This window comes from Sturnira hondurensis, unplaced genomic scaffold (genome assembly GCF_014824575.4).
Source record: "Sturnira hondurensis isolate 20B ecotype Veracruz unplaced genomic scaffold, ASM1482457v3 Scaffold0020392, whole genome shotgun sequence".
Lineage (NCBI taxonomy): Eukaryota > Metazoa > Chordata > Mammalia > Chiroptera > Phyllostomidae > Sturnira > Sturnira hondurensis.
In genome coordinates, this window is record NW_028093023.1 from 339,387 (window position 1) to 359,733 (window position 20,347).

The following is a 20,347-nucleotide window of genomic DNA, read 5'->3' on the forward strand; positions in this document are numbered from 1 at the left end:
ATATACTATATTAGTATATATATATACAGCCCTTCATCCCAAAGCTAAATACACATTCTTTTCTAATGCACATGGAACACTTTCAAAGATAGACCTCATGATAGGACATAAAACAAGCCTCAACAAATTCAAGAAAATTGAAGTCATACCAAGTATTTTCTCTGACAACAAGGGACTGAAACTGGAAACCAACTCCAAAGGAAAAAACTCAAAACACCCAAAATCATGGAGACTGAATGCTATGTTATTAAACAATGAATGGGTCAAAAATGAAATTAGGGTCCCTTTTTCTTCACAACCTCTCCAACATTTGTTGTTTGTTGCTTTGTTTATGAGAGCCATTCTTACCAATATAAAGTGGTATCTCATTGTAGTTTTAATTTATATCTCTCTGATAGTGATATTAAGAATCTTTTCATGTGTTTTTGCTTCCTCTGTATGTCCTCCTTGGAGAAGTGTCTGTTCAAGTCCTCTTCCCATTTTTTAATTGACTGAGTTGTCTTCTCAGAGTGAAGTTGTGTGACTTCTGTGTATATTTTGGAGATTAAACCTTTCTCAGAGGTATAATTGGCAAATATGTTTTCCCATACAGTTAGTTGTCTTTTTATTTTAATACTGTTTTCCTTAGCCACACAGAGGCTAGTTCACTGTCAGTGGGATTGCAGACTGGTACAACCATTATGGAAACAGTATGGAATTTTCTCAGAAAACTAAAAATGGACATGCCTTTTGATTCAGCAATTCTATTTTGGGGACTGTATCCTAAGAACCATAAAATACCAATCCAAAAGAACCTATGCATCACAATGTTCATAGAAGCACAATTTACAATAGCCAAGAGCTGGAAGCAACCTAGGTGCCCATCAGTAAGTGAATGGATCAAAAAATTATGGTACATATACACAATGTAACTTTGTGCAGCAGAAAGAAAGAAGGAGCTCCTACCTTTTGCAACTGCATGGTTGGAACTGGAAAGCATTATGCTGAGTGAAATAAGCTAGGTATTGAAAGTCAAATACCATATGATCTCACGTTTAACAGGAAGCTAAACAACAAAACAAACAAGCAAGCAAAATAAAAACAAAGACACTGAAATAGAGAACAGCAGGGACAGCAACAAGAGGGAAGAGGGGAGGGAGTTTCAAGGGGAAAAGGGGACAGATTTAAAGGAAGTAGTATAAAGGACACATGGACAACAACTAAGGGGCGTGGAAATGGAAGGAAGGTGGGGAGCATGGGAGGGTGGGGTGAGGTGGGAGTAAAAGACAAAAAACTGTACTTGACAAATAATTTTTAAAAAATGAAATTAGAGAAGAAATCAAAAAGTTTCTGGAAACAAATAAAAAGGAGCTCACAACAACCCAAAACTTATGGAACACAGTGAAGGCAGTCCTACGAGGGAAGTTCATAGCAATACAGGCTTACCTAGAGAACATAGAAACATTTCAAACAAACAACCTAACCCTACGCCAGCAAGAACTCAAGGACCAACAACAAAGCCCACAGCGAGTAAAAGGAAGGAAATAACCAAGATCAGAGCAGAATTAAATGACATAGAGACTAAAAGCACAATTTTAAGGATCAATGAATCCAGGAGTTGTTTTTTTGAAAAGATAAACAAAATAGACAAACCTTTAAGTAGGCTAATCAAGAAAAGAATAGAGAGGACCCAAATAAACACAATCAGAAATGAAAGAAGAGAGATTACAACTGATACCTCTGTAATAGAAGGAATTGTAAGGAATTACTATTCAGAACTGTATGCCAAGAACTTTGAAAACCTAGGTGAAATGGACAAATTTCTAAAAAATATAATCTTCCAAAACTCAATGAAAAAGAAGCAGAAAACCTGAACAGACCAATAACAGCAGATGAAATTGAAGCACTAACCAAAAAAAACTCCTGTCACTCAAAAGCCCTGCACCAGATGGTTTCACAGGAGAATTCTACAAAGCATTTAAGGAAGAGCTAAACCCTATTCTTCACAAACTGTTCCAAGAAAATCTAAAATGATGGAAAACTTCCAAATTCTTTTTATGAAACCAGCATCATCGTAATTCCAAAACCAGATAGAGACACAACAAAGAAAGAAAACTTCAGGCCAATATCACTGGTGAACATAGATGCTAAAATTCTCAACAAAAAATTGGCAAATCGCATCCAACAACACATCAAAAAGATCATACACCATGACTAAGTGGAATTCATCCCAGGGATGCAAGGATGGTTCAATATTCGCAAATCAGTAAATGTAATACACCACATAAACAAAAACAAAGACAAAAAGCACATGGTTATATCAATAGATGTGGAAAAAGTTTTTCATAAGGTACAACGCCCATTTATGGTAAAAACACTCAGCAAAGTGGGAATAGTGAGCATTTCTCAATATAATAAAGGCCATATATGAAAGACCTATAGCCAACATCATACTCAATAGGCAGGAACTAAAATCTTTTCCATTAAGATCAGGAACAAGAGAAGCCCACTTTCACCACTTCTATTCAATACAGTATTGAAAGTTTTAGCCACAGCAATCAGACAAAGAAAAGGAAATAAAAGGTATTCAAATTGGAAAAGAGGACACAAAATTGGCATTGTTTGCAGATGACATGATAGTGTACATGGAAAATCCTATAAACTCTACCAAAAAACTGCTCAAACTAATAAATGAATTTGGCAAAAAACTGGGTTACAAAGTCAATATCCAGAAATCCAAGGCATTTTTGTATACTAAGAATGAATCAGAGAAGAAGAGATTAAGAAAAAAATCCCACTCTATATAGCAAAAACAAAAATAAAATACCTAGTAATAAACTTACCCAAGGATGTAAAAGACCGGTATGCAGAAAACTACGCAACACCAAAGAAACAAATCAAGCAAGACACAAACAAATGGAAACATATACCGTGTTCATGGATTGGAAGAATTAACATCATCAAAATGTCCACACTACACAAAGCAATTTACAGATTCAATGCAATACCTATTAAAGTACCAATGACATATTTCACAGAAACAGAACAAACATTTCAAAAATGTATATGAAACCATAAATGACCCCAAGTAGCTGAAGCAATTTTGAGAAAGAAGAACAAAGTAGGAGGAATCAAAATACCTGATATCAAACAGTATTACAAGGCCACTGTAATCAAAACAGCCTGGTACTGGCATAAAAACAGGCACATAGAGCCAGGGAACAGAACAGAGAGCCCAGAAATAAACCCAAGTCCCAACGGTCAATTAATATTTGACAAAGGGGGGAAGGGCATAAAATGGAGTAAAAATAGCCTCTTCAATAAATGTTATTGGAACACTGGACAGCTACGTGCAAAAAAATGAAACTTGAACACCGACTTACACCATACACCAAGATAAATTCAAGGTAGATGAAAGACTTAAATATAAGCTGTGACACTATTAAAGTCCTAGAGGAGAACATTGGCAAGAAAATTTCAGATATTTCACGCAGCAACGTTTTTACTGCTATGTTCCCTAGAGCAAGGAATATAAAGGAAAGAATAAACAAATGGGATCTCATAAAAATACTATATGCTGCTAAAGAAAACAGCATTTAAATAAAAAGACAACCAACTGTATGGGAAAACATATTTGCCAATGATACCTCAGACAAAGGTTTAATCTCCAAAATATACATAGAACCCACACCACTTAACTCTAAGAAGACAATAACCCAATTCAAAAATGGGCAAAGGACTTGAACAGACACTTCTCCAAGGAGGACATACAGAGGATCCAGAGACACATGAAAAGATGCTCAATATCACTACCTATCAGAGAGATGCAAATTAAAACCACAATGAGATAGCACTTAACACCAGTCAGAATGGCTATCATAAACAAAGAAACAAACAACAAGTACTGGAGAGGTTGTGGGGAAAAGGGAACCCTAGTTCACTGTTGGTGGGATTGCAGACTGGTACAACCACAATGGAAAACAGTATGGAATTGTCTAAGAAAACTAAAAATGAACATTCCTTTTGACCCAGCAATTACACTGCGGGGACTGTATCCTAAGAACTCTGAAACGCCAATCCAAAAGAACCTATGCACAACAATGTTCATAGCAGCACAATTTACAATAGCCAAGAGATGGAAGCAACCTGGGTGCCTGCCAATAAATGAATGGATCAAAAAACTATGGTACATATACACAGTGGAATTCATGCAGCAGAAAGAAAGAAGGAGCTCCTACCCTTTGCGATTCCATGAATGGAACTGGAAAGCATTATGCTGAGTGAAACAAGCCAGGCAGTGAAGGACAAATACCATATGATCTCACCTTTAACAAGAACCGAAACAACAAAACAAACAAGCAAGCAAAATAAAAACAAAGACACTGAAATAGAGAACATGGTGGACAGCGACCAGAGGGGAGAGGGGAGGGAATTTCAGTAGAAAAAGGGGAGGGATTTAGGGGAACTTGTATAAATGACACATGGACAAAAACTAACGGGGTTGGAAATGGGAGGGAGGTGGTGAGCATGGGGGCGTGGGCTGGGATGGGAGTAAAAGACAGAAAACTGTACTTGCAAAATCATTAAATTAAAAAAAGAAATTGCTAAAAGAACTATATGCCAGGAAGTTTGACAACCTAAGTGAAATGAACAAATTTCTAAAAAAAACACAATCTTCCAAAACTGAATAAAGAAGAAGCAGAAAGCCTGAACAGACCAATAACAGCAGATGAAATTGAAGCAGTAATCAAAAAACTCGTGAAACACAAAAAGCCTGGACCAGATAGTTTCACAGAAGAATTTTATACAACATTTAAGGAGGATCGAACCCCTATCCCTCGTAGACTATTCAAAAAAATCCAAGAAGATGGAAGACTCCCAAATTTTTTATGAAGCCAGCATCATCCTAATCCCCAAACCAGATAAACACACAACAAAGAAAGAAAACTTCAGGCCAATATTACCAATGAACATAAGTGCTAAAATCCTCAACAAAATATTTGCAAACTGCATCCAGCAATACATTAAAAAAATTATACACCATAATCAAGTGGGATTCATCCCAGGAATTTGAGGAAATTATCATATCACAAATCAATAAAGGTAATACATTCATAGACAAAAGGAAATATAAAATCCCATGATCTTATCAATAGATACAGAAAAAACATTTGATAAGCTATGGCACCCATTTATGGTCAAAGCACTCAGCACAGTGGGAATAGGGGGGCATATTTCAACATAATAAGGCCATGTATGAGAAACCTACAGCCAACATCATACTCAATAAGTAAACTCCAAGGGCTTTCCCACTAAGATCAAGAACAAGACAAAGATGTCTGCTTTCACCACTTCTATTCAACACAGTATTGGAAGCTCTAGCCGTAGCAATCAGACAAGAAAAAGAAATAAAAGGCATCCAAATTGGAAAGAAGGAAGGAAAACTATCACTGTTTGCAGAAAACATGATAGTGTACATAGAAAACCCTGTAGACTCCACCAAAAAATACTCAACCTAATAACTGAATTTTGCAAAAGAACAGGATACAAAGTCAATATTCAAAAATCAAAGGCATTTTTGAACACCAAAAATGAAATATCAGAAACAGAAATCAGGAAAAAATTCCATTTACTACAGCAACAAGATGAATAAATTGAGACTTCCGTCAACATGGAGGCATAGGTGGAAACAGTGTGCCTTCTCCCACAACCAAGTTTGAATACAACAAAGATTGGAGAACAAAGACACACCCAAAGGCCAGAAAACTGAATTATACGGAAGTCTGACAACTACGAACCATTCAACGGGGACTGTAAGAGAGGTGGAGCCAGCAGCGGAGCTGGGTGGGGCAGGACAGATCCCCAGACCTAGGTGCGCAGGCAGCCCGGAACCAGTCGGGGTGTGGGGCAGACTGATCGCGGTCGCACACTCGAGCACAGTGAGATGGACCACACAGGCCCCAGGGGGCGAACCCAGTGGTGGAGGGCTGACAGCGGTGGCACACTCGTGTGCAGTGGAACGAAATGCGTGGGCCTGGTGACAGTGGTGGCTGTGGCGACGGTGGGGGCTGCAGCACAAGGCGGCAGTCGGGACACAATTGTTCCTCTCTGACCCCGCCCCCACATACAATGTCACAACCTAGCAACTTAGTTGCCCTGCTCTGGTGAACACTTTAGGGCTCTGATCCTGCTATGGAACAGGCACGAACAGCCCAAAAGATGGCGCAAGAAGAACTCAAAGTCCCAGAGCCAATAACTCTCAGCAACCAAGAAATTGCCAGCCTCTCAGAAGCACAATTCAAGACACTATTTATCAGGATGCTCACAGAACTGGTAGATTATAGTCACAAATTAGAGGAACACATGAAGGCTAAACTAATTGAAATGAAGGGAGATGTCCAGGAAACCAATAGCGATGGAAAGGAAACTGGGACTCAAATCAATGTAGTGGGCAGAAGGAAGAACGAAACATCCAACCAGAAAAGAATGAAGAAATGAGAATTCAAAAAAATGAGGAGAGGCTTAGGAACCTCCAGGACATCTTTAAACGTTCCAACATCCAGATTATAGGGGTACCAGAAGGGGGAAAGAAACAGCCACGAGTGGAAAACTTATTTGAACAAATAATAAAGGAGAACTTCCCCAGTCTGGAAAAGGAAATAGACTTCCAGGAAATCCAGGAAGCTCAGAGAGTCCCAAAGAAGTTGGACCCAAGAAGGAACACACCAAGGCACATCATAATTACATTAGCCAAGACTAAAATAAAGGAGAGAATCCTAGAAGCAGCAAGAGATAAGGGGGCAGTCACCTACAAAGGAGTACCCATCAGACTGTCAGCGGATTTCTCAAAAGAGACCTTACAGGCAAGAAGGGGCTGGAAAGAAGTATTCCAACTCATGAAATCCAAAAACCTACAGCCAAGATTGCTTTATCCAGCAAAGCTTTCATTTAGAATGGAAGGGCAGATAAAGGGCAAGATAAGGAGTTCTCAGATAAGGTCAAGTTCAAGGAGTTCATCATCACCAAGCCCTTATTATATGAAATGCTAAAGGGACTTATATAAGAAAAAGAAGATGAAAAATATGAACAGTGAAAGGACAGCAAAGTCACAGTTATTAAAAACCACACCTAAAACAAAAGCAAACCAAGAGGACAGCTAGATCAGGAGTGGAACCATAGAAATGAAGAACGCATGGAGGGTTAGAAACAGGTGGGTGGGAGGAGGAGAAGGGGGGAGAAAGCACAGAAAATAGCATAGATGGTAGGTAGAAAATAGATAGGGGGGAGGGCAAGAATAGTGGGGGAAATATAGAATCTAAAGAATTTTAGACACGTGGTTATAAACTAAGGAGGGGAGAATGGTGGGGGAGGGAGTGTGTGGGTGCAGGGCAATCAAGTGGGGGAATAGAACAACTGTAATGGTATAATCAATAAAATATATTTAAAAAAAACAAGATGAATAAAGTATCTAGGAATAAATTTATCTAAAAAGGTAAAAGACCTACACCCAGAAAACTACACAAAACTGAAGAATGAAATTAAGGAAGACACAAACAAATAGAGGCATAAACCATGTTCATGGATTGCAAGAATTAACATCATTAAAATGACCATACTACCTAAAGTAATTTATAGATTTCACAATTCCTATTAAAATACCAATGCCATATTTACAGGTATAGAATACAATTTTCAAAATTTATATGGAATCATAAGCGATGGTGAATAGCCACAGCAATTTTCGGAAAGAAGAATAAAGTAGGAGGGATCACAATAATAGATATCAAACTACATCGCAAGGCCACTGTAATCAAAATAGCCTGGTACTGGCATAAGAACAGACACATAGATCAATAGAACAGAATAGAGAGTCCAGAAATAAACCTGTAGGAGACCATTCTGCATGGCGTGGGCCCAGCTCCCACTCAGAGATGCACAGGGCTCACACCCATCAATAAGTTTTCCCATAGGGAATCAGGCCTGCAATATGCCTAGGCCACTTTGAGTCTTGCTTTTTGCTAAAAACTCCCTCACCCATATTTGTGGCAAACATTTACTGCAAAATAACTTCCTAAAATCCATGCTAAACCTTCCTAGGAGTAGTTTAACCAGTTCAACCACTTTAGCCCTTTTCATTTGCAAATATCCTTTTTCTGTGATGTGATTAGTGGCATTGGATCCTTTGTTTTCTGTAAAAGGTAACCACCTAAGCAATCTGGGCATAGTAAATGTGTAATGTGTAATGTTTCTCCTCACCATTATGTAATGTGAGGAGAAACCCAATAAAGGCCTGTCATGGCGGAGGCTGCGGCTTTTGCTCCCCTTGAGAGAATAGCCATGCTGTCCCTTTCTTTCACAGGACTCGGTAGTGCATGTGAATGTCTCATTTCATCCATAATGACACAGACACTGCGGGCCAGTATCCACATCACAAACCCATGTCTCTATGATCAATTTTATTTGACAAAGGAGGAAGAAGCATAAAATGCAGTAAAAATAGCCTCTTCAATAAATGGTGATTGGAGACTTGGGCAGCTACATGCAAAAAAATGAAATTCGATCACCATGTACAAAAGTAAACTCAAGATGGATAAAAGACTTAAATATAAGTCACAACACCATAAGAATTTTAGAAGAGAACATAAGGAAGGAAAATCTCAGATATTCCACACAGCAATATTTTCTCTGATATGTGCCCTAGAGCAACAGACATAAAGGAAAGAATAAACAAATGGGACTTCATTAAATTAAAAAGCTTCTGCATGGCTAAAGAAAACATCAGCAAAATGAAGAGGGAACCAACCATATGGGGAAATATATTAGCAAATGATACCTTGGACAGGGTTTGATCTCCAAAATATATAAAGAATTCACACAACTCCACTGCAGGAAGACAAACAATCCAATTAAAAAATGGATAAAGGTCCTGAACAGGCATTTCTCCAAGGAAGTCTTACAGAGGGCCCAGAGACATATGAAAGGATGCTCAGTATTATTAGCCATCAGAAAGATGCAAATTAAAACCTCAACATACCACTTCACTCCAGTGAGAATGGCCATCACAACGAAATCAACAAACAACAAGTGTTGGTGAGCCTGTGGAGAAAAGGCACCACTGGTACACTGTTGATGGGAATGCAGACTGGTGCAGCTACTGTGGAACCTCATTTTGACCCAGCAATTCCACTGCTGGGATTATACCCTAAGAACCTTGAAACAGCAATTCAAAAGAACCTATACACCCCAATGTTCATAGTAGCCCAATTTACAGCTGCCAAGACCTGGAAGCAACCTAAGTGCCCACCAGTAAATGAATAAATAAAAAAAAACTGTGGTACATTTACACCATGGGATACTACACAGCAGAAGGAAGGAACTCCTATCCTTCACGACAACATCAGTGGAACTGGAGAGCATTATGCTAAGTGAAATAAGCTAGGCAATGAAAGACAAATACCATATGATCTCACCTATAAGTGGAACTTAATCAACAAAACAAACAAACAAGCAAAACATAACCACAGACACTGAAATTAAGAAAGTTAAGAAATTAACTGACAGTAACCAGAGGGGAGGTGGGAGGGTTGTCAAGGAACATGTATAAAGGACCCATGGACAAAACCAAAGTGGGGTAGGATCGAGGGTGGGAGGTGGAAATGGCTGGGTGGGGAAGAGTTGGGGGGTGGAAATGGAGACATCTGTACTTGAACAGCAATAAAAAATGTGAAATAAAAAAAGAAAATGTATGAACATCTCCCAAACCATTCCCCTCCCCCTGACATTTCAAGTACCCATCTGGCACCATGCATAGTTATTGCAATATTATTGACTACATTCCCTTTGCTGTACTTTACATCCCCATTATTTTGTAAGTACCAATTAACACTTCTTAATTTCCTCACCTCTTTTACCACTTCCCTCAACTCCTGCCCCCCCCAGGCAACCATTCTGTCCTCTGTATCTATGAGTCTATTTCTGTTTTGTCTGTTTGTACTGTTTTTGAGATTATGCGTGTAAATCATACCATATGATATTTATCTTTATTTCACTTAACTTAATAGTTCCAGGTGCATTCACGCTGTTCGAAAAGGGAAGATTTCCTTCTTTCTCATGGTCAAGTAATATTTCATTGTATATATATATATATATATATATATACAACCACTTTTTTATCCACTTGTGTATGTATATTGATGGGCACTTGGGTTGCTTCTATATAGCTAACGTAACACTTCAATGTAAGTATGAATACGTCTTTTTAAATTAGTGTTTTGGGTTCCTTCAGATATATTCTCAGGGGTGGAATTGCTGGGTCATAATACAGTTTCTTTTTTAAAAAGATTTTATTTATTTATTTTTAGATGGGGGAAAGGGAGTGAGAAAGAGAAGAGAAACATAAATGTGTAGTTTTATCTCCTGCGCCCCCTACTGGGAACCTGTCTGGCAACCTAAGCATATGCCCTGTCTGGGAATCAAACCAGTGACCCTTTGGTTCACAGGCCGGTACTCAATCAATGGAGCCACACCAGCCAGAGCTATAGTTTCATTTTTAATTTCTGAAGAAATTCCATATTGTTTTTCATTTCGGCTACACCAGTCTGCATTCTCACCTACAGTGTATGAGGGTTTCCTTTATTCCACATCCTCACTCCCACTTACTGTTCGTTAATTTATTGATGATAGCCATTCTGACAGGTGTGAGGTAACATCCTATTTTGGTTTTAATTTCCATTCCTCTAATAATTAGATATGTTGAGCATCTTTTCTTATGTCTAGTGATGATTTATCTGTATGTCTTCTTTGGAGAAATGTCTACCTAGGTCCTCTGCCCACTTGTTATTTTTTTTTAGTGACATTTTTCTTATTTATTTATTTATTTGTTTATTTTAGGGAGAAGAAGGACGAGAGAGAGATCAATTTGTTTTTCCACTTAATTACGCATTCATTGGTTGATTCTTGTATGCTCTCTAGAGATCAAACCCACCACTTTGACATATCAGGACCATGCTCTAACCAATAGAGCTACCCAGCCAAGGCCAGCTCTGCCCACTTTATAACTGGATATATGGTATACATATTTTTGGTGTTGTCTGAGTTCTTCATAAATTTTGGGTATTAACCCCTTATCAAATTATTATTGGTGAATATGTTCTCTTCAGCAGGCTATCACTTCATTTTGCTGATGGTTTCTTTCGCTGTGCAGAAACTTTTTAGTTTGATGTGCTTTTGTTTTCCCTGCTTGATATATGTCAGAAAAAATACTGCTAAAAGAAATGTCCAAGATTTACTGCCTACGTTTTCTTTTAGGAGTTTTATGGTTTTGAGTCTTACACTTAAGTTTTTAATTTATTTTGAGTTTACCCTTATATATGGTGTAAGAAGGTGGTCTAGTCCCTTTTTTTGCATGTATCCAGTTTTCCCAGCACTGTTTATTGAATAGATGGTTTTTATTCCATTGTATGTTCTTGCCTCCTTTGTCATAGATTAATTGACCAGATAGGCATGGGTTTATTTCTTGGCTCTATATTCTGTTGCACTGACCTATGTTTCTGTTTTTATGCCAGTACCAGCTGGAACAGCATATAACTTCTTTAGTAAAAGATTTACTATTGCATTAAGCCAGCATTGTCCATTGTTTCTGTGCATCTATGTTAACACACTTTTGAAATAAATGGTAACCACCACCTAGAGAGCACATAATCTTGTCAGCTATTCTCCAATCTAATCCCACCTTGCTTTCTCCCACCTCCATGAAATGTCTCTTACCTTTCCCTTTTAATTTCAAATGCATAAAGGAAGTTGCAAAGCTGTCATTCTCTAGACTATCTGAAATCCTGCTTACTGGCAGTATTGTCAGTTTGGCTCATATAAACTCTTGTAAAAATTCCCTATAGGTTTGGACATTTCTTATGTCGACACTCATGAGTTTGACTTTTAAAAACCTGAGGATGACCTAGTTGCTTTCAGAGTGATACAGAGAGATCAGCTCACTGGGAAGGAGTAGAAAGGGGCTGTATAAGGAGGTTGCCCAAGGTGATGGTAAACGGTCTAGGACAGGATTGGCTGAGAAGCTGATGCCTCCAGAGCACATGGAATTATGGGCCAGAAAATTTAAAATAATAAGAAAGCAGAGACTGGCTCTTGGGCTTTCCTCCTTGAGCATGTCTGGATGATCATACTGCAGCTGCCTGTGTTTCCCAAAGGATGGTATTTCAGATGAGAAGGAACTCTACGTGCAGCCTAGTATCAGGCTGGTTACACCTGGCCAGAGAGAAGGCGACAGAATTATTCTTCTTTGGGTGTTCTAGAGGGGAGGATTGCTGAGGCAAGAGCCTGTCATTATTCCAGAATTTTGTAGCTTTTGTATCTTATGTTGTTTTAATATGTAAACTAACCCTATAGAAATAAGATAATGAAAAACTAACCGGGTGTAATGATAGGAGAACTCAGGTGTTAAAGAGTTTAGCCTTACCCTGGCTGACGTAGTTCAGTGGATTGAATGCCAACCTGCTGTCTGAAAGGTCATCGGTCTGATTCCCTGCCAGGGCACATGTCTGGGTTGTGGGCCAGGTCCCTAGCATGAAGAGGCAACCACACATTGATGTTTCTCTTCCTCCCTTCCTCTCTCTCTAAAATATAAATAAACGAATGTTAAAGAGTTTAGATTTAATTGATGTTTCAATGACTAATGCATGTGGAAAGCTATTCTTTCAAAATTGTGTAGTTTTTGATTAAAGACTCCTTTCCTTTATCATCAAATTTTGCCTCCAGAATTTTGTAAAGAGGGTTGCAGGAGGACCCCACTTTCTGTTCATCAACAAAAGGATGGTAAACAGGGAATGAATAGCATGGCCTGATTTGTGCAGTAAAACATTATCTTGTCAGCATGAGTTGTTCCAAGATTAGAGGTGGGAAGACCAGTTTTCAGGCAGAGTGTGAGGTGATGGAGACCAATGAATGCAACCTTCTTGAATTTGAAGTTTTACTAGATGCCTCACATTGCTGATTGATTTTAAGCATTTAATCCACCTAGAGTTTTGATAGTCTGTACTTGAACTGTTCTCAAGCCAGTTCTCCCACAATCCTTGCTTGTCCAGATTTTATGGATCTGGAGGAAGAGCTGTAGCTTCCTCTAGAACAACCCCTTCCCCATAGGAGTTTTTCAGGAGATAGTAGTAGACTTGACCATGGTCCAGCTGTTTTTTATCCTTGTTTCAGGCAGTAGGAGTCCCAGCCTGCTCTCTCTGCAGTCAGGCTGGGGGAGGCTACAGAAGGAGGGTTGAAATAATCAAAAAACACACCCACAGTCTAGTGCAAATATTAATGCATCTATGAATCACTTGGGGCTCCTGGTAATTTGTAAATTTAGATCCAGCGGGTGGAACGTTAGACTCCACATTTCTGCCAGTGATCCTGGTCCAGCAGCCACACTGAGTGGTAAGGCCTGTCTGTGGTTCTTAGTCTTAACTGCCCCTGGGAATCATTTGGGAGTTTTTAAAGATCTGAATGCCTGGGCTCCACACTCAGAGGTTGTGATTTATTTATAGGGCAAGAGTGTAGCCTGGATTTTGGCATTGGAGTGGTGCTTTAGAATCACGAAGGGAGCTTTATTATTTTTAAGCCTCATGGATATGTATTTAATGATTTGAGGAGTGAGAGAGAGATGAATGGGACAGAGAGAGTATCATGATGTGAGAAACATGATTGGTTGCCTCAGGTTCCCACCCGACCAGGGATGGAACTCGTAACGTTTTGGTGCCAGGAAGGACACGCCAGCAAAGGGAGCCACCAGGCCGGGCCACGAAGGGAGGTTTTTAAAATGTAGGTTCTAGGGCAAACATCCCTAAAGCTTTTCCATTGTTTAAGTCCTTGGAAAAGCCCCTCCCCCATGCATTTTAGCAAGCACCCCTGGGGATTAGACTAGTGAACCGCACTTACTCTGAAGCCGGCTCTGGTGAAGACGCCCTAGGGCAATGACCAACGAGATACAAGAGGGATTGGGGCCCCAGGCTGCTGCAGGGTAACTGAACTCATTTAAAGAAACAATCCCTTTACTTGTTTTTCCCACTAAGGGTAGTACTTGTGTAATTGTTTCTGCCGAATTGATTCCAAAGTAGGAATTGTGTCAAGAGAAATTAGCTTTCAAATTTAGACAAATAATGACCATTTCGATGACCAAAAAGTTCATTGAAATGTATCCCTGTTTGCACTCTTCACAGTATGTGGAAGAGTTTTTTTTTTGTTTGTTTGTTTGTTTTTTATCACACTTGCCCTTACATGGGTAAATCTTTTAACCATTTGCCAGGTAAGAGTGGAAAACTGGGATCCCATTGTTGCTTATGTCTGTATTTCCCGAAAAATAGCGAAGAACGAGGTTGAGGGGTTTTTTTTTTCAATTCATTTATTTATTTAAAAAAATACTTACACTTCACAGTGATTTGCCTGTTTATTTATTTATTGAGATAAATCTTTCGTCAGCCTCTGCTTCCTCTCTATTAAAAGGTAATGGATAACCCAAGGAGCCGGCCCCTCCCGCCCACCTCCGACTGGGGAGCAGCTTCCCCCGACCCCAGTACCACACCTCCATTGCCCAGGGTACTCGCTGCCCAGCCCTAGTGCCCCATTGGACTGATAGAAACACCCAGTCTCCGCAAAGCCCGGGGCGCCCTGTCTTTCCTTGGTGTCTTGCCGCCCTCACGTGGCCAGTCTGACTGTTCATCTCAGCCTGGTCTTTGCACCGATTTTTGGTTGGGCTCCCGGCTGCGTGGGCGCCAATTTCTACCCTCTAGCCTGAGCCCCATCCTAAAGAATCATTGTCGCAGCCCTATAGCTTTGATCCCTAAACCCTCGGGTCAAACTGCACCCTGGCAACCCACCCAGTCAAAAGGAGTATGAATCGCAGGCTACCTATTGATCAGCAATTTGGGGTTAAAGTACTGGAAGAAAGAAAAAATACCTAGCAACCTCCCTCCTCTACATAAGCCCCGAACCCCTTAGTACAACAAAGGACATTTCTAGATTACTTTAATAGTAACTGTATCTTCATATTAGCATAATACATTTCCACATATAATCAAATGCCAGCCTTGTAATATGCATATTCAACGTCTACATTTTTGCAGAAACATAAGGCATTAATTATATTGTGTATTTATACTGCATATAATCGCATACTTTACTATGAAATTGTTTTTTCCTCCTTCACCTCTTGTTCCTTTACATTCTTTGAGTGCCCAACAGTAACAGCCAAGGATTTTTCTATCTTTCCCCATCATGTAATCATAGATTTGCATGCATGCACATATTTGTATATCTTTAAACCACAGTGGTGTCACTTAATCCTCACAATATTTCTTGACCAACCTAAGTTAGGGAAACTGAGGTTATGATTTAATTTTAAACCTCTATTTATTGAGTATTTACAATTTACTGCCTCCTGTAGTAAACATTACATATCTTATCCCTCAATCTTCATGAGTTATTTGCAGTTGAGGAAACAGATTACAGAGCTCAGAGAAAATTGTAAACAAGCAAGCAGTAATGCAGCAGGCTGTAATTGCAAAGCCAGGTGCTCTCCTTACCTATCTGTTCCTTCTTCCTCTAAAAGGCCCTCTGGATTGAAGGGGATTCCGAGAGGTAAAAATTGTTATGTACAGGGGGTGATGGGATGCTCAGTGGATTATTACAAGTGTACTGTTATGTATGCTTCTGTAGTTATTTTAATTGTGTTGTTTCCTCATATGTAAAACAGCAATGAAAATATCTGAATTGCAGAGGTCTTAGTAGAATTGAGACCACGTTAGATCTTTCTAGACTCTAAAGCAGGATACAAAGGTGAGATCAATTAAAATATTGTAAATGTGGTTTATTGGTTTTCTTTTTCATTTTATTAATGTACTTATTAATCCCCAAAGTACTGCATCCATTGAAAGAAGTCAAACAATGACCAAGATGCGTGAGGAAGTTCATTGGCTCCCTCACACCCCTGCCCCAACTCCACTCTCCCAAGGAAACAACAGTATTGGAGTTTGTGTGGGTACTTGTTTTCCCACCCCCACTTCCTTTTGGTCTTTCAGTTTTTAATCTGCCTCCATAATATTCAGCTGTCAGTACTTTCAGCCACATATTTAAAAATATACCATGAATTTATGTTCTACTGACACTATTATTTAGTGTCCACATATAGATTTACAAATATTATGTGACACTATGTGGAATATGACTTATTTTCCAGAATAGCGACTTTGGATAAAAACTGGAGCATCTGGGCTTTAAAAATATTTTCTCAGTTCTTTTCTCAGTTCTCAGTTCTCGGTTCTCGGTTCTCAGTTCTTTTCAAGAAGTCATTGATGGAGACTGAATTTAAAGTAAAAAATGCTAACTTGTAAATTCCAATAAAAAAGAGAATGCTATATTTTGAATCCACCAACCATGAGAACAAATGTTGGAGACTTTCAGGGTACGAAAGATGTTACTTTATTGGCCAAGTTTAACCTGCGCAGGGGTGAACTCTCAAAGTGTCCAGCGACACAGTGCCCGCAAGGGCTGCAAACGAGAGTCACCCCTAGCGCTTACAGCCAAGTCCTTATATAGAGGCAAGCAAGCAAGCATTACACAGATGATGTGGCGGTTAGCTATTGGCTTACAGAGCCTGCGCGCGGGAACAGGGTGGGGTCTGTCTCAACTGAAAGGAAAATTTTGAAACTAAACAGATTGCAATCAACTTACAGGATGTTTGCTAGGGACGCAGGCTCCTTGGGGCTGATACTATTTTTCTTGTTCCCAACACTATACACAGATTTAAGTAAATACTATTCTAGGCAAATGTAATAATTAAGTCGCTTAACACTGACAAATACTGAACTTTCTTTTAAGCCAAAGGAGCATCTACAGTAGCAGCTGCACCACAGAACCTTGACAGAGAGTGAGGCTATGAGACTGCTTCACAGACAAAAGACAAAAAAGTGAATTCAGCCCACACATGTGAAAAGTCAATGAGTAAATCACATAAGGAAAGCAACTACCAGAAGAATGTTAACAGTGAACTACCACAGCTGTAGTAAATCGTTTCCTTTGTGAATGGAAGACAACAAAATAACCTTATACCAGTAGTAGAAAAAAATGAATTATTTACATTCTAAGAGGTTTCCTGGGGGGGATATACATGTATATTCATGTATGTATGTATTAAAGCTTATAAAATTGAAAATGTGAAATAAAATGGATTAATATTAAGGTTTCATAACAGGAAAAACTTACATTTTCCTTGAGGGAAAAATATTTTCCAAAACTGGTTTAAAAAGCACCTATGAAACTATGCTGTCAGGTGCCGCACCAGAGGTTTGGGGTTGCTTTTATCAAATGCAGCATAACAAAAGGCACTTCACAGCATAACTTCTGGTCTAGAATCACACAGAAAGCAATTAAGTACTCTTTTAATTGTTTATAATACACAAATTTTTGTGGGTAGCAGCAGCTCCTCCTGTACATGCTCTTAAAAAAAATAAAACAGAAGCAATAGAGAAAAAAATTGAGAATAAAGAGAAGCAGCATTAAATAGAAACACAAATACATAAATACATTAAAGAAGGCTTAAACCAAGCAAACAGTGCTGTGCAACTTTCCATTTTACTAAGTAAAGTGCGCTGCTTAAATGCTCACTGATATCATTTCCCCCATGCTGAAAACAGGAATCTACTTATTGGTATTTTTGATACTAAACAAAAAAGGACATTTAGGGTTGTAGCCCTAATGGCTCCCTCCCAGTATTTAACACATTTAGATGTATTTTGTGGAAATATTTATTCACATAATTTTGCTTAATACATTTCTTTGTACCCAAGACTGAATTTAAAAGTTCTGTAATATTTTCACTTACAGCAATAGGTGTGGATACTTCTAAATGTTCTATGCCTATGAAAATATATCATTTAAACAGATAAAGAAGCTGGCTCATTTGGTTGCAATCATACTATCCAAGCTTCTCTACAACTTACAGATTTGTCATTTAGCTGCTTCATAGACATTTAATAATTTCACTTATGCTGCAGGCTTATTTGCATAATATTCATTGTATAAATGCACCTTCGTTTACCTCTTCATTACCCTGAGTATTTCTTCAAAATATTCTTTATATCCTTCTCAGTACCAACCCCTCTCAAACCTTCTCTGGGTAGCTTTGTCACGTTTCTGGGGAGTGAAAATTCTGTCGGGACTCTTCCCAGAGGCACCAGAGCTCTGCGCCAGCACCAGCATTGTTTCCAACCCTCCTCCCACCCTCATTCTCCCTGCCACGGTTTCTGACAGTGTTCTGTGGGTGCTCTGGGAAGAGGCTCACATCATTTCAGAAGGCAGCATGTGGGAAGCCAAGCACTGCAGCAGCTCCTGAACAAATCCTTCAAAACTTCACACTGAAGAGCAATTAAGAGAGGGCACACCTCTGGACTTTGGGGGATCATCATACCTTTAGTCATTGGACAAGGATGTCTTTTGGCTCCCACTGATTATGGCTCAGGCCCTCTGACCTCCTGCAGCAGAAAGCCCTCTGTCTGGTTCTGTCTTGGCTCCTCTCTCCCCAATCCTCTTCCTCACTTGCCATGGTGATCTTAAAATCTCATGCCCTTCCACTAAGCTCAGAAACTTTCAATGGATACCCATTTTTTTCTGGAGTAAAGTCCCAACTTTATAGCACAGTTCGGTGAAACTCACCATTTTCAAGAGAATATTCGTCCTCAAGCCATACCCTCCTCCTCCTGGATTCTATCAAATTCCCAGCCGCAGAAACCCAGGAGCCATCTTCTTCTCCTTTACCTGTATTTGGTTACCTCCAGTGTCCTGGCCTTTCTGCCTCAAAAGTAACTGATTGGTCTATTTCTCTCTGCTTGCACTATTAAGAATGCTTTTTCTCATTCCTCTCTTTCCCCCAACCCTTGCAGGTGGTGTTCCTGTGCCCTCCCCAAATCTTTTCTCAGAGCGCCAGAGCATGCAGAGGATCAGAGAGGAAGCTGCTCTGCTGCTCCAAACAGGGGTGCTGGGTGAGGAATTACGGTTGCTCGGACTGCTAGAAGTACCAAGCACAATGCTCCTGTTTATTGTTTTAATTCATTGTCTACTTGAGGAATTTACAGTTTATGGCAAAAAACACTATGAGACTTGATATGGTTGAGTTTTCCATATCTGGTATGTCTAGGTCAGTCACCTTTAGACATGTTTGTAATGTTGTTTTCATGTTTGGAGAAGGGGATAGTTTTGTAGGTGGAAGAAAGTTTTTTTCATTTCAGCCCTCAACTACTTATGTGGGAAAAGTTGAAAAGGAGCCCCCTCATGGCAGCTACTGTAGTTGGCAGGGGTAGAATCTGGGAGGGGGAATCTTCTTAAGCAATGCCTTGTGAATGTAGCTGTGGACAGAGAAGGCATCCCCAGCAGCAGGGCAGAAAACAGCCAGTTTTTGTTCAGCCCTTGACTTCTCCAGAAGACAGACTGAGTGATGACTATTGCTAGTTGAACTTGTTTCTGTCTTCACTTCCTTAGAGAAATATAACAGCTTTTTATGGAAAAAGAAAAGCCCCTAAACATAGGTTTCTGTTTTTCAGTCTGCTACTAAGAGGCAAAAGACAGAGTAGGTAGCTAATTTTCAGAATTTCTCAGTCTTCCTGAACGTTAGACCAGTACTCACATCGGTATTGTTGCCTCTCTGAATGGAGGAACCTGGAACCTGGAAGATGTGCATGTGCTTTTTCTTGTCACAGTGTCCACAGGTATGCAGATTCTCCCAGAAGAATCCCTGCAATGTGGTCACAGCTGGAAGTGAGGGTGTAATGAACTCCAGGGGGAGAGGAAGGTGAGGAGGAGACAGACAGCACCAGAGTTATGTGGGTGCTGAGTGTCCCAGCCCAGTTTTCCTCTCACTTAAAGCACAACGTCCCTTTCTTTAGAAAACTTTCGGGATTTGAGATTTTTATCTGTTTTTAGTGAAATTGTTCAACTACCTTTTTTTCTTAACCTTTGCAAGATATTTAATGCAGTGACTGGTACATTCCTCATTTGGCTATTTCCTGCACTTATGTCAGTTATGTTATGCTCTCCAAATTCAATTACACAAATACGTCATCCAGAACCAGACTTTGTGCTAGGCATTGCTGGAATTATAGAAAGTTGTATCCCTACCTCTGGAAACTTAGCTATTAGAGAAGCTGACCTACATCAGAGTTATAGAGGCCTGACAACAGTAAGTGTTGTTAAGTACAATACAGAATGCTAAAAGGAGGGGCAAGTGTGGAGGGGCTCAGAAAGATGCAGAATAACAACTTGAAGGGAGAGTTGGGTTTGGAATCAGGAGAAAGGAATGTGGAAGGGAATAGAAGACTAT